Source organism: Triplophysa dalaica, chromosome 19 (assembly GCF_015846415.1).
Source record: "Triplophysa dalaica isolate WHDGS20190420 chromosome 19, ASM1584641v1, whole genome shotgun sequence".
In the NCBI taxonomy this organism is placed as follows: domain Eukaryota; kingdom Metazoa; phylum Chordata; class Actinopteri; order Cypriniformes; family Nemacheilidae; genus Triplophysa; species Triplophysa dalaica.
The window spans coordinates 20,564,995-20,579,794 of NC_079560.1; the positions used below are offsets into that span (position 1 = coordinate 20,564,995).

The 14,800-nt window shown below is 40.5% G+C and overlaps 1 long non-coding RNA gene across 1 annotated transcript; it reads left to right on the forward strand.

The window, feature by feature from the left end:
• Positions 1–113: 113 nt before the first annotated feature.
• On the forward strand, positions 114–4,424 carry LOC130408342 (uncharacterized). The gene is made up of 4 exons (XR_008904741.1): positions 114–940; positions 1,977–2,084; positions 3,151–3,318; positions 3,395–4,424. It is a non-coding gene; the product is annotated as an uncharacterized LOC130408342 (long non-coding RNA).
• The last annotated feature ends 10,376 nt before the right edge of the window (positions 4,425–14,800 follow it).

Here is a 14,800-nt window from a genome sequence, read left to right on the forward strand (position 1 = left end):
TGATAATCCAAAACATGAAGACACGAAAGTTGTAATTCTTCGCTTTTTATTTCAGCCATCAGCGAGCCAACATAGCCAGTTATTACATAATCACCAACAGGTGCCACACACATTGCATTCTCACTCGGTCCCTTTTATTGGCCACAAGATCTGGACTACAGCGCCATCTCTTGACCATTTCAGAACACAACACACTGAACGCCCGATGATCGCCTGGAGCTCGCTCTCCGAAAGCGTCTGAGCAAATGTTCAAATCTTTATTAAGCGAGCGCATATTTGAACTAAAAACAGATACATTCTCGCATGAACAACTCTTAAAGCTACATTTCAAGACCAAATAACAGTATTGTGTGCCTTTTACTGCGCTACGCATGAAACACAGCTGTCATATATGGACTAGATTTGTCTTAATTACTTCAGCAGACATTCCCCGCTTCCTTAATTGAATGTTTTTCAAATATATTTATGCTAACTTAAAATAAGACGTCTTCGTCTCAGTATCGCTGCGGAGATGGGCACTAGATGGCGCCATTGGTCATACAACTTTGTCTACTAAACTCATTTCAGACATTTAAGCATCCGCCTTCAGATCAGAAGTTTTTTGAAATAATGAGAAACGTTTCACTCAAGTGTCCAAACACTTTTGACCGGTGCTATTCTTATTAGGCTTGTTCGAGTTGACCCACACTAGCCTGCCACCGACTGGCGAGATCAGCCGATTGCTGGCGAGACAAGAGCCGTCACATCGGACACTTCCTGCTTCCCATAGGGAGCTGAACCTACAGCAGACCACGTGATATTCATCGGCGCTCGCTCTCCATTGTGAGGCTGGGGACGGGAGCCAATCGCGTCGCGGAATGAGAATGGACACGGCCACTCAGCGCGATCACACCCTTTGAGAGATTGGATGACGAGCGCAGGTAGCGGATAAATCAGCAAAGTAAGTCATAAAGCTCATTTTTCTTCTTCTGTTAATGACAGGCTTAATTAGTCATGCATTCGTCATGTTTTGTCGAGTTTCTCCCTTCACTGCGATTACACCCGTTGTCAAATTGAAGGACGATGATTTCGCTCAATCCACCGTATTTTCGGTTTTGTGTTTATAAACTGTGCTCGTGTTATCACAACTAGCCCATAATCTTACATATTATTCATAATATAATCATTTCAATTCAAGTTCGTTTTGACTGAATAGAACTACAGTTGTAAAATAGGTAGACCTTACGAAAATTGACCATGGTTTTACTACAGTAAGCGTTTGTTAAGCATGTTCTTTTGCAGATGTATTACCTTTTATCATGAAACAACATAATCACAGTTTCACCACATATATCATGGTTAAGCTATGGATAGATTAACAAAACCACATTTCATTTGTGCTTGCCCTTGTTCAACTGTTTTTCCCTTTATATGTATAAAACATGGTTAAATCAAGGCATGCCATAATTTAGTAAGCTTGAGGTTTTGATTGAAATGAAACTTTTCTGTATAGTTGAAGAAATGAATACTAGTACTTAGTGTATACATCCAATACTTGCAAAAATCAACTTCTTTGGATGACCACTAAACCAAAGAGCCACAAGGCTATGGGAGATGGCGAATGGATGACCAGGTTGAGGGGGTTTGCCAGCTCTGGGGTCTGGCCTTCTGGAGGAGGCAATAGACCAGCCCCAAGGCAGCAGAAATGCCATGACCTCTATCAGAAGGAAAAGCAAATTGACCTGTATGTACATAGCGTCGAGTATGCAGGTCACCTTACTGTGGTGCAGACAATATAAATAGATATTGTTACTTATCTTTTCAGATCGATAAATGCCCCTTGCAGGCCTCTTTGGAGAGTCTAAGCACTGCAATTGTGGATTCCACACCACTAAGGCGATCTAATTGAAAATGACATTCAACGTTATATCACATGTCTGTAAAAAATGACGTTATGCTGTTCCACTATATCTAAAGCCGTTTTGCCGTTGTTTTAGCAGCCTGCCCCTGCCGCTCAGTCTCCTGCTGAACCTCCACAGTCTGGGTCTTCAGAAACGGCTCCTGCCCCACGATCATTCCTGAGGCCTCCTCCAAGTTTGTCAATGGTGAATATATTCTCTCTAGTTAATGTGTTTAGTGTTTGTTCGATAGGATATACAGCCCGCCAAGTTCAAAATGATTCTAGCATACTTTGGCAAACTGATCAGTCAGACACACACACACACACACACACACATTGTTTGATTTTGTATTAGTGAGGACATTACATAGAATTTAAATTGATTGTATATCAGGTTAAAGTGAATTTGGTCATCATTTACTTAGCGCCTTGTCATTTCAAACCTTTTTGACCTTCTTTTCTCTGCAGAACACAAATTAAGATATTTTGAAGAATGTTGTTAATCGAACATCGACAGCACCTATTTACCTCCATTGTGGTTTTGTAGGAATGGGTGCCAGCGCTGTTCGGTTATCAACTTTCTTCAAAATATCTTCTGCAGAAGAAAGAAAGTCATACAGGTTTGAAATGACAAGAGGGGGAGTAAATGATGACACAATTTTCATTTTTGGGTGAACTATCACTTGAATGATATTTTCTATGACAAACCCATGACATAAACCTACCCATCATAGGAACGTGCAAAACACTAGATTTGTAAACCTTTTTTCATAATAATTTAAATGAAGACATTGTCCTTCACAGGTATAGACGATCCTCTTTGACATCTTATCAAAATAATCATGATTGTATTTTTAATCATTGACTCTAAGAAGTGGTAAGGTTAGACTTTTAATTTATATGGTCATACCATAAATGTATGAAAATCATGTATAACGTTTCCAGTTATTTTCATATATTTTTCTCATGCCTTTTGTGAGGCATTTTTTCTAAAAGAATTTTGAAAATCAACATTTAGAGAATCAAATCAAACACACAAACTTTGTGACTTAAAAAGCAAATAACAATTACAATTTGAGAACTTAATCATACATTGAAATTGTTGGGGTCAATTAAAAACATTAAATCTTTACTCAAATTTGCCGATAACAGGAGAGTTAAACAAGTACACACACACACACACACAGTAGGCTATACACTCAAATGTTGTATGTAACTCACATCATGTTGCATAATGACATTCATTTTCTTTTTCTTTACAATTCACAAAGTCACACTTTGGCGGCTCCCAGTTGGCTTCACTGAAGCCCAATTTAGTAGATCGGAAGCCCTCTCCTTCTTCATCCTCTTTGAGGCTCCCCACCCCATCTCCTTCATCTGTGAGGACCGCCACCCTCTCTCCATCCTCTTTGAGGAGCCACAGTCCTGGTTCATCCTCTGTGAGTATAACAACACCAATGTATTATACAGGCTGTTGTGTATATTAGTATATTAGGTGTATATCACCTGTGGAAGGAGAGGCTGCTGTCTGTGTATGGCAGGAACATCCTCTCCTAAATTGATCAAATGAAGGCCAGCATCACAGTCATCTTTGGTAATATCTTAAAGATGGATTCCACCAAGCAGGTAATAAACAGTCAGACTATGTTATACACCAAGATGTTCTCAAATACTAACACACTGTAAGACCCTACCAGTCGTTTCTAACACTGTTGCCAGCTAGTTATTGTAGCTCTTATTGAGGTTTAAACGTTGAATTGTTGTTAGTCATTATTAGTGTTTGTTTTAGTTGAGCTGTTGAATCGTATTATTAATGTGAATTCTTCCTGAACGTGTGTTCTAAACAATGTTACTTTATGGTGGAAGATTGTTGCGAAGTGGTGTGTCTCAAATGAACGATGTGCTTCAGCTTTAGTCGTTTACAAAAAGTGCTGATCTGATAAATACACAAAAATTCAACTATTGCACTAGCAGTATACACCGAGACATCAGCAATCCACACTTGAATCTCGACAATGGTGACAATCAACTAAACCGCTTCATGCTGCAATGCTTGCTGTGCGCATAGTTCAAAACTTATCCATGATTGTTTTCCACCATTAATGAGGTTTGTTGGTCGAGTGTATAAGTGTGCCTCAATGGCCAATAACTCATATTACAGAGAGCTTTCCATCAGCTGGAACCATAAATGTTAAATTATGATTTAAATCAGATGCAATTTCAGCTATGAGGCAAACATTTATAAATTGAACAGCTTTTCAATATGATTGAATAAGTGTACGTTACAAAACACTAATGCAGTTACTGAAAAATATGAATCAAATAGCAATTCAAAAGAAGGTCAAGGTTCAAGAGTCAAACCAAAGCACACACTGATCACCAGCATGGATACTTCAACCAACAATGGAAATTCTGTGTTCATTTGCTCACCTTCAAGAGTCTGCATACATTTCTTTGTTCTGATGAATACAGAGAAAGATATTTGGAAGAATGCTTATAAGAAAACAGATCTCAACACCCATTGACTACCATAGAAAAACATGTATTTTCCAAAGAAGATGACATTTTGAAGAATGTAGGACAGCAAACAGTTCTGTCACTTATTGTTAATCTTAAATCCAATGACCAGGCAAAATGTTACGTTACAGTTCTTTATTAAACTCCCAGAAACCAAACATAGAGCCCTGCTCAAAGCGTCACAAAACAACCCCGCCTTTTTTCCCACTACAGCGCCCCCTTGAGGAGAGGAGCAAACACTGAAATTAACAATCTCCCCTCTTTTATTTTATTTATTTAATTACAACAAAAAGGCAAAAAAAAATCAAAGAGGGAGAACAATAACACATTTGGAACATTAAGGCAATTTCTCCTAAAAAAACATAATGCGTTTTATGTTTATTTGTGTTCCCATACTCCTTTACTGAGAACTTTCAAAAGCATTAATGAAGATGCCCCCTTTTTTGTAAGACAGTCTGCAAGTTGATCTTTTGTAGCAGACCAAAGGATCTGCTGGATACTTCCAGACTGAATCAGTTCCTTTATGCTGCTGATTTCGAGACGAAGCCTCTTTTCTGCAACTGACTTCGTAGACTTCACAGCATCAAAAAGTGAATGGTTGTCAGTTACACAGACAATTGGCAAACTATTACCATTTGTTATTTCTGAGTAGAGTGCTGACAGACACATCGCTTCATCAACGCCATCAGCAAGAGCCAAGGTTTCCCCTGCCAAAGTGCTTCTGACAACTCTTCTGATTCTTTTAGATTGCCAAGAGACCGGTGAGAATCTTCCATTTTCACCCAATCAACAGAATCAGGTGTCCACCTTGAGTACCGCCATCCGGAAGATTTCCCAATGAAGCATCACTAAACACAACCAGTTTCATTGAGCTTGCTTTTCCTAGGTTCTGAAACTTTAGAGTCACATCTTCTGACTTAAGTTTTCTGACAAGCTTGTTAGGATCATGCAAAGTCTGAACAGTAGCGTTCTTTGTGGAAGAAGCAAGGATAGATGTGTCACATACAACATCTGGTCTGCTTTGTCTTGCAACCCACAATATTTGTCCAATCTTGGATCTCAAAATGTCGGTTTCGTGGTCTGTTAGTGGAGCTTCACGTTGCACAGCTCTGACTGGATCAATAACAATGGGATGAAGATTCTTTATATATGTATTTTGATGCACATGTATATCACCATTTTCAGATGTGATCTCCATTCCGACATAACTGAAACTGTGGTGCTCTTCTCGCCCAACCTGGAAAGCAGTTTTTAAGTGTGGGATAACCAAAGAGGAGAAAGCTTCAGAACCGCCCCATAAAAAATCATCAACATGAGAAGCAAGAATTCCAATTAACTCTCCGGAGATACTCAGCCAGTAGAACACTGCAGGGTCAACTTGAGACACATGAGCTCCCAAACGCTGCAAAGTGTCTTTGACTTTGTTGTACCAGTACAGAGAGGCATCTGCCAAACCATACACACATTTGTTTAACTTCCACAGGGATCCTTTGCACTGTGCTTCTGAAGGAGGGCGAATGTAGACATTTCTAGTCAACTCTCTTCCCTGCAGAAAAGCAGCTTTGATATCTATGGAATTTAACTACCATTTCTTCTGACATATGACTGCCATAACCATTCTCAGAGAATCTGAAGCACAAGTAGGTGAGTCTTTAGGAAGGTCACTGACATTCATCTCTTCAAAACCTCTTGCAACTAGCCTAGCCTTAGGCGTTACACCATCAGATGTTTCTTTGACTGAGCACACCCACCTCGTGCTGATACATTTTTGACCGTTGTCCTTAACTTCCTCGTACACACAGTTTCTTTTCCAGTTATCCAGCTCTGTTTTTTTTGCTGAATGAAAAATCTCATCTTCAGTAATGAAAACATCACACTCATTTTGATCATAATGTGTTACTGTGGTGTCTGGAGAAACAATCTGTAGGTCATCTACCTGGTTTAAATTAGCAGATCCAGTAACACCAGCAACAGTCCCAGGTTGTGTGTACTGTAGATTATACCAGTGTCTGTGTTTGCCTGTAAGTTTTCCAGCTCTGCCGAGAATTTTTGCTGTCCGAGCCTCACCATTTTCTCTGTCTGTATAGGTTATTGTTTGTCCAACTTTAAGTTTGTGCTTATAACTTCTCACATCTTCCTCTGGCTGGGTAGATATATCATCACATTCCTCATCCTGCTGTGATGTATCATCACATTCCTCACCCTGCTGTGAATTTTCCATGCTCCCACTTATGCTATCAACATCCATTTCGACAATTTCTGTGAGCTGCAAACCTGTATCTTTCCCAGGATTTTGTTGTTTTTGTACTTCCATCTTGTCTGTGTGGTTGTCATTTGTCTTTCGGAGTCTTGAATAGTGCACACGAACATAAGTTCCTCCATGCCTCACAAAAATCACTGCCCCATCTTGGCCAATGACGACACCTGGACCTTTCCACTGTGTACAGCCTGCATGTTTGTAGTACACTTTGTTACCCGACTCATATCTTTCATCTGTGGGTCTTAATTGTTTTCGTAGGGCTCTTCGAATTCTTTCAGAACACTCCGCTTCTGTAAACGCTCTTCTTGCAGCGTGCAAGGTAGAAATATGCTGCCCTGCCCATGTGCTCACGCTGGAATATTCCAAAGCTGGTGGTTTGTCAGTGAGAACTGATGGTAGGTTTGGATTTTGTCCAAAAACAAGCTGGTAAGGACTGAACCCGTGTACGTTGTGCATTGCATTTTTTGCCATCCAATGACCAGGCAAAAATGTTACGTTACAGTTCTTTATTTAACTCCCAGAAACCAAACATAGAGCCCTGCTCAAAGCGTCACAAAACAACCCCGCCTTTTTTCCCACTACAGCGCCCCCTTGAGGAGAGGAGCAAACACTGAAATTAACACTTATGACTACTATTGTATTTTCATATTATGGGATTCAATCGGAGGCTAAATCTGTCTGGTTATACAGTAAGCATTCTACCAAATATCTTTCACTGTGTTCATCACAACAAATACATTCATACAGATTTGGAGCGACTCAAAAGTGAAAATCTTAATGAAACCATTACGCACTAGAGCTTAATCTCTGTTAAATCTCAATAAGAGCTTTTGTAGAAGTATGACAGAAATAAAGTGAAAGTGGTGTCTGTAATAAGTGAAAATGTTAATGGCGCTTGTATGTTATTCTCCTCTGGTGAGATCTTGACAGATTTATGTGTTCATCTGTTACTCACAGTTGAGGTTCATCTAAGACCGTGTGACTTAAGTGAGTTAAAAGATCATGTAATGATGTATCTTCAAACAGTCATTGCAGTAGTTTACTGTAAAGACCTACAGTAACTGGAAGGCAATAGTGTTGCCAATGTATTACTGTTGAAATGGCTGGTAAGGTCTTGCGGATAAACGTTAATATTGTTGTCAGCGGTAACATTACATCATGAATATGTTGTTACATTTGTAAATATCAGATCACAAGGAAGCTGGCTGCTCATGGACTGGGGACAGTACTCTGGGTAACCTCCATTGGCAACGAGGTCAGACTGATCCTGACCAGTGTCCTGTCGGTGCAGGAGGGGCCAGGACTGGACCGGATGGTTGCTGGTGTCATGGAGGGGTACCGCCAGGCAGCCGTTCCTCCCCCAGTCCTGCTGTATGTGGATTGTGGCTGCTGCGTGAGTGAGGGGGAAACCAGCAAGCTGCAGTCTAGGTTTGGGAAGTGGCCAGACCTCCTCATACGGCTGGACATCTGGCACTTTATAAGGAGGTGGGCTGCACCACCGACACCCATCCCGTCAACCCCACCTTCATGGAAATACTGTCCGCCTTCATCTTTGATGGGGATGGAGGAGACCTCAGCCTGTTGTGGCAGGCAAAAAGACGACAACTGATGCAGGAGGGTGTGCCAGCTATCACTGACCTCCTGGTGGACAGGAGCATCGGTAAGAAAGAGCTCAGCCTTTACTGCTGCAGGAGGACACGCAATGAGGAGGCCACAATACACCCCATCGAGAAGCTGCTGCAGGAGCTGGGTGGGGCAAACGGGAGAGACCTTATGGGTGTGCCACTGCTGGATGAGGTGCACATGGAGCACATCTGGCGTGTGCAGAAACGGCATGTCAGGTGCATTCAGGACATTCCAGGAATGCCGCTCTACACTAAAGTCGGCACCACCTCAAAGGCGGGGATCATCCTGACCAGGTATCGCTGAGGGTCCGCATCCCTGGAGTCTTTCCACTACCACTTGAACAGGTTCATTCCAGGTTGGTATCTCGCATAACGTTAGATACATTTCGTTTTTAATGATGTATTTATTATTCAGATAGAAAATCATGTCCTTTCCAATTGGTATATTTTTTCTCCATAGGAACTAGTGCAAATGCTCTGAATTTCCAGCTCTACCTCCTGGAAGGCTTGAACAGGTGGAATCAGGATCGGGCGAGTGACCAGCAAGCCAGAGTCCCTTCTCACTGGGGATATGGACGTGTTTACAATTATTGTAATCGTAAACACAGAAGTTGAATTACAATTTGATCTATGTGTTATGGTTTGAATATCATTAGTCATGTATGTGTGTGTTTCTTTTTGTTCTCCTGAGTCTGACTGGACAGCCCCTCGTGGTGGATCCCGACTCGGAGAAGACCGAGAACATGCTTGAGGATGTGGATGAAGGAAGGTACGAAGAAGACGAGGGCTTCGATGAAGACCAAACCTTGGATGTTACTCTATCGAGTCTCTCAGATGAACCAAGCTTCTCTGTTTCCTCCTGCTTTCTGTCCTCCTCTGAGTCTCTCTCCTCCCTAGCTGCTGCCTCCACCACATTGGCTGTTGACTCCATGCCACAGTCATGCACCTCGGCGTCTACTTATGAGTCTGCGGTATGTAAATAACATATTATATACACTGAATCGTTAGGTGCAGCTGCGGTCGTAGCTGTACTTGATCCTGAAGAAAGCACAGCTATTGACTAGAGGTGCTCCGATCAGGATTTTTTGAGCCGATCACCGATCCTCGATCACTGAAAGCTGTATCGGCCGATACCGATCACCGATTATAGGAGCTATTTGAAGCTTTCTCAGTACCAGAAGAGAAAGTGTCAAGAATTATCAAATGAATATTAGTAACATATTTGGTAACACTGAGCATTTATGTATAATGCATTATAAAGAGTTATTAAAGGGTAAAATGCATTATTAATATTCATAATGTGTGTTGTAATGCATTATATGTAGTTGATAATAATTATAAGCAATTTAATATATGTCGTGTTACAGTGAATTGCTTAGTGTTATAATGTAATAACTGTAATAACAATTATCTATTAGACATTACAATGCATTAAAATGTGCATTACAATGCTTGAAAACTACTTTTATAATGCATTAAACATACATGCTTCAAGGAAAGTGTTACCACATATTTCCATAAAACATAGCAGCATGTGACATGAGTCCCAGAAACCCTTTGTCTTCCACAATGTAAAGTGGCCGTGATCAATGCAAATTTATTACATTATTTTATCTGATAATCTGATATTCATAATCTTACTGTCCTTGCAGTAGGGTTGATGCTTTTAAAAATGTCTCTGTTACTGACAGCTGAGGAGAGGTTGTGCTAGACTTAGACTTTTCATTTATTATTCAATGTTTCAGTTGTCGGACATAAAATAACAATCTAATTACAAGCAAATGTTTATGTTCTTATGTCCATTCAATAACAATGACAGGTGCCTGTAAAAGGTGTTTTTTACTAACAAGAAAGCTGTGGTTTGGTCATATGTGACCCTGGATCACGAAAGCAGTCTTAAGTAGCACGGGAATATTTTTAGTTAAAGTCAAAAATACATTGCAAAATGATTGAATTTTCTTTTATGCCGAAAATCATTAGGATATTAAGTAAAGATCATGTTCCATGAAGATATTTTGTAAATTTCAATATGCTAAATATATCAAAACTTTATTTTTATGAGTGGATGGCCATTAACAGGGCCTTTTAATAACAACTTCAAAGGCAATTTTCTCAATATTTTGAATATTTTGCACCCTCGCATTCCAGAGTTGTAAACGGGTATATCTCCACCAGATATGATCATATCATGACAATTTATACATCAATGGAAAGCATAATTATCCAGCTTTCCATTGATGTATAAATTGTCATGATCTTAATTTCTTAATAAAATCTTAATTTCGAATAATTTTCCCAGAAGACTTCTTTTGTTGTCCCGGTTCACATATATGTGCTGCTTCAGTGAACAGAGAAAACGCAGTGAGAGACATTTTTCCACTTACTAAAAGCTATTATTTATACAAAAAGACATTATTTTATGAGGTAAAAACTCTGTAAAAACGGCACCACAGCGCGCCTGTGTGTATGCGGGGACTGATGGATGCATATACAGCTCGAGTCTCTGTTGACCACATGCGCGTTTAGCAAAACTGAGCAGGCATTTGAGAGTTAGCTCATGAATAGGAAACACACGTCCACGTTCTAATGACACGAAATGATGAAAAGGGGAATTAAAAAATCGCCTTTATTGTAGTCCGTCAAAATGACAGATTCTCTTCAGATTTTTCTATCACTGGTAGAAAAAATGAATCTTTGGTTGACGCGATCTCTGCATCTGAGTTGCGCTCGAGCTGCTGAACTGCCCGCTGACTCTGCGCGAGGCTAACTTTGAAAACTAGTCGCACTGCTTTACGTGACTAACCCTCAAATGTCTAAAGAGGTTTTTGGTGTAAAAATGTTTTGGGTGCTTCCCGCATCGTGGAAATCGCATAGTACACACGTATCAGATTGATAATGCATTGTCTATTTCACACACCTTGTAGAATTGCCAGACCGGTGAAGCCATTTTCATAGCTGCTTTATTTCCGCATCCAAATAATGTTCTTTATAACGCGGATCAAGTACAGTCGCAGAGGATCCGAATAGATCTCAGTGAAACGTGTGCTGACAAACTCTTAAGAGTGTTCTTTTCATTGTTTTCACTCCGTGGTCCGTCTCAACCTCTTTGTTTAGGAGACGCTTTAGTGCTGCGATTAAAGGAATAACGTCCGAAACATGTGCATCAGATGAGCTGATCTCTTTAGTCAGCTGCTCAAAGTGGGCAAGAAGAGAGAGAATGTTCTCTATTAAGACCCACTGGTGTGAAGTGAATGTCGCGGGAACCTCGTGATCTGCGCTATATGCAGCCAAGACTCGCTTTTGCGTAAAGAGGCTTTGCAATATATAAAAAGTGCTGTTCCACCGCGTACTCACGTCTTGCCGGAACCCTTTGCTTGGTGTTGCAAACTGATCTTGCATAGACTGCAAGCGGGAATAGGCCAGCTGAGAATGTTTAAAGTGGCCAACAGTTCTTCTGCCTAAAGCCAGTGTGTCTTTTACGCTGCGTTGAGACAACACCCCCGTCTGAGCTCCATATGTCTGTCGTGAAACTGATTGCTGAAATATCTGCTGCAGCTATATGCTCATGTACGTGAGTTGCAACAACATTAAACAGCTCAGGTAAACACACCTCTGAGAAATGTCGTCTGCTCGGCATGACATAACGGGGCTCAATGTGCTCGATCAGCCTACGAAATCCCACATCTTCTACGACAGAGAATGGCTGATCATCTAAGCCAATTAATTCCATAATCTTTTGTGTAATGCCATTTGCCTTGACACCATCATCATGAAACTGCCTTGCCTTTTCAAAAACGTCCTCCACAGATGGAGTGGGCGTGCTTGGAGGCGTTTTCCTTTTCTGTGCCGCGTTCCTCTCATATTCAGCGTATTGATCGGGATGTTTGGATTTCAGGTGATAAATTAAACCCGACGTGGAGAAAGTCTTTGAAATTTCCCCATTACATTTTTTGCTGTCCGTGGGTCTTTCTCAGATATACTGAAATACGTCCACACCGCAGACATGTTGCTTCAGATAAGCACGTGCAGGTTGCGGTTTCTGTTTTCGTCATCACAACATTTCGGCCGTACTGTTTCGGTCATAAAAGTCTTTCGGGCAAAAACCGAAAATGCACTTTTTGGCCATTTTCGGTGGCCGAATATTCGGTGCATCCCTACTATATTGATTAGTGTATACGTGTCTGTGTTTAGTCCAACTTCACGATCCTCAAATTGTTGCTCATCACTGTTTTTTTCAGGCTGTGGATAACTCTGGTGAAAAAATGCTCTCAGAGCAGAGTATCTTGTGAAGCGTAGGAACCAGCTCTCTCTGGTCCTCACACAGCAGCAGGTCAGGAACATTTAGCTTTCTCTACTTTTCCTCTTTGACTTGTCATACATGTTCACCTTTGCATGTGTTTTGTTCGCTCATCAATACCACCTGCCCATTAGAACCGTCGGCCAGGCACAATTGAAGAGGAAGATAAGAGGATTGTATACTGCCCCTCTGTAGAGGCTGTACCAAAGGAGCAGTGGTTGGAGGAAATAAAAAACTGCCTGTTTCTCTTACCGACGTTCTTCAAAACATCTTTTGTCTTCTGAAGAAGAAAGAAAGTCATACAGGTTTGAATACATCAACATCATTTTGGGGTGAACTATTCCTTTAAAACAGAGGTCCCCAAACATTTTCCTATGAAGGGCAAAAAAATTCTTTGACTGAGGGCTATGGGCCGAAAAATCTGTGAAATTATACCAAACTGTATAATATTTAAATTAAAGTTTTATCCCATTTATTCATCACTTATTTAGCATTTGATAAAGTAAATACATTACTCTGTGATTTGTATAATGAATGCAGTTTTTATTCCAAGGTTTATAGTTCAATGAAACTAGGAACTTACAATTCAGTGAAATTACAATTCAATATTCAATAACTTACAATCTACACTATATAAAGTACATTCAGAACATAGAAACAGTGCCTTGTACAAAGTTGTGTACAATAAAAACACAGAAACAGTCACATATACAAATAACAATTAAAAGCAGTGCAGCCAGTCTCCTCTAATGAGATACATGAAGCTGGTCCTTATTTTTCAAGAGTTTTTCCAAATTGGGCTGGAGCTGACTTACTGACAAAGTCAGTACATTATGTAGGTGAGAGTCAGTTAGTGAGCTTCTCAGTTTACACTTGTTCAAATTCATCAGACTAAATGTCTGCTCACAGATGTAGGTGCTGCCAAATAGAGACAGAATCACTTGTGCCTGTTTGCACATCTTTGGGTACCTGTTTGCTGGGACACATTTGTAGAAGTCTATCAACGGTTGGGACCTGAACTTGTGTTTGAGTTCTGAATCACACTGAAGGTCAATTAGTTCCATCTGAAGATCATCACTGACTGTGTCCACACTGATGGTGAAGGGTTGAGAAAACAATTCAAAGTCAGCAGCACTGTTTCTGAAGTCCTCAAAGCGACGGTCAAACTCCTGGATAAGGTTGCTGAGAACAGCATCGTACTCTGGTAACTTTTCTTTCATCATTCCTGCCTCTTTAAGACAGGGAAAATGAGCCAATATACCTGAATTTAAGGATAGAAGAGAGAGGGAGAGGGGAACAGTGAGAGACGTGTAGTAGTGATTTGAACGATATGCAGCAGGTATGTAAAAAACTGACAAAAAGCAAAAAGAAGACAATACTACACAACTTAAAACAACTTTATAAAAAAATGATTAGCTATATTAACAAATATATCAAATAATACAGCTGATACCACTGGATATGCAGTAAATACAAACTAAATATAATTGTTGACTGCACATAAAATGTGCAATATTATAACTATGAATGTAACCTGCTGAGAGATGTCTTTTGAGCAGCAGTAGTTTTTGTTTGAAGGCTTTGACATGATCGAAAAGCTGGGTAATAATCTGGTCTTTTCCCTGGAGCTGAACATTCAAAACATTAAGCAGCTCTGTGATGTCCACAAGGAAAGCAAGGTCAGAAAGCCATTTCTGGTCCATTGGCACTTGGAAGTTACTGTTTTTGCTTTCCTGAAAAGCTCTGATTTCATCACGCAAATCAAAAAACCTCTTGAGAACCTTTCCTCGGCTCAGCCATCTAACCTCCTGGTGGTACAGCACATCACCATATTGCGCATCCATCTCGTCCAACAGTGCCTTGAACTGCCTGTGAGTCAGCGCCTTGGAGCGTATGTTATTCACAATTTTGACGACTTCACGCATCACATCAACAAGCCCGATGGATTTGGCACATAGCTGTTCTTGATGTACAATACAGTGGTACTTCACGACTTTCCCCCCACACTCATGGACTTTCTGAGACACCAACGTAGCAAGGCCACATTTCTTCCCTACCATTGCTGGGGCTCCGTCAGTTGTAATTCCAGCCATATTCTTCCATTTTAATTCGTTCTTTTTTAACACGCGCTCAACAGCTAAGAAAAGGTCCTTACCTTTAGTAGTCCCTGAAAGAGTCTCGGTGCCAGCAAGCTCTTGTGTCACTTCAAAATCTTCATTTAC